The sequence below is a fragment of the Austrofundulus limnaeus genome, unplaced genomic scaffold, assembly GCF_001266775.1.
Source record: "Austrofundulus limnaeus strain Quisiro unplaced genomic scaffold, Austrofundulus_limnaeus-1.0 Scaffold102, whole genome shotgun sequence".
NCBI lineage: Eukaryota > Metazoa > Chordata > Actinopteri > Cyprinodontiformes > Rivulidae > Austrofundulus > Austrofundulus limnaeus.
In genome coordinates this window covers 82,235-83,541 of record NW_013952504.1, presented here as the reverse complement: position 1 = coordinate 83,541, position 1,307 = coordinate 82,235, and positions in this window count along the sequence as shown.

Sequence of the window (1,307 nt, the reverse complement as noted above, 5' to 3'; positions counted from 1 at the left end):
CATCAAAATTAGCACAGAAACAGTACTATATAACATTTTAGACACATTCTAGRCAGTTTATCAGCTAAAAAAAGTTAATTTTGGGGTAAGTTACTCTTTAATGAAACGTGGCTTAAGGTCAAATCCAGGCTCCTCATCGATGTGTTGTGCTCCCAGAGCACTGCAGCTCCAAGATGATGCAAAATGATTACTGTTAGAAGCTGAAAACAGCTGACGAGTTGTCATTGTGGATCAAAAAATAAATTCACGCTCTGTTACGCTGTTTATTATATCCTCCAATCAGGCTGAGTCTGTTCTTGATAAAGGTATTTTTGGCACAACTTTGCACGTCCTTTACCTAACTGCATACATGTGGATGTAATAATTGTTAATCATGTGTCTGGTGTGAACAATAATCATTTTCACATTATGAACAGTTTCACAGAATCACCTCCAAGTGTCGCCAACGGAACCAGAAACACAGAAAAGTGAATACGCCAACCTTGGAGTTGGCATTGGTAAGGCTGCGCACATTTCCACATTCATTTCAGTTTTGATACGTCTGGAGTTTTGCGAGGAAAAGGGCGTACACAAGCTTTTTGTGTGTTGATACGTGAGGCAACTGGTGTCTATCCCAGCAGTTATTGTGCAAGAGTTGGGGGGGGGGACATCTTGTAAGACCTCATTTTGTAATAACAACACATGTAATAATGTAACAAAATCAGCCTTCAAAATGTAATAAACTCACGCTAAAATGGCATTATGTAACGATTGACACAAAATATAATAAATGTCTTCAACGCATTATGTAATAACGTTACATTTTGCAGCAATTGTTACAAAATGTGGTGCAATAATTTGGTGCATTTTCTAATATACAATCATAAACCAGTATTTCTGTTCATCCTAATCAATATACTTGTAATAACTGTCATGTTTCAAATACTACATAATTAAATATTTATAACTTTGGTCAATAAACATCAAACTTCTCATCTTTTATTTGCATTTTCAGTTAAATTCTTGTGTATATGGATGTTTAGAGCAATCTCACGGATTTTTTTCATGTTTTATTGAATCTTTCAAAAACATAGTTTCTATTTTATTCCACACGTCAGGGCCTGTAGGACGTTAAAAACAATTATTAACATCAAATGTGCACTTCCAACCCACTCTATAGCTAGAAATAAATTTGTCAACCCTCATTTCCTTCTGATACAGAAGCCGACAGTCCACCTGCACCCCCCCCCCCCCCCCCCCCCCCCCGCATGTGATTAATACAGTTTTTTAATGAAAATTACGTATTTTTAAGGCTCATTATAGAGGGA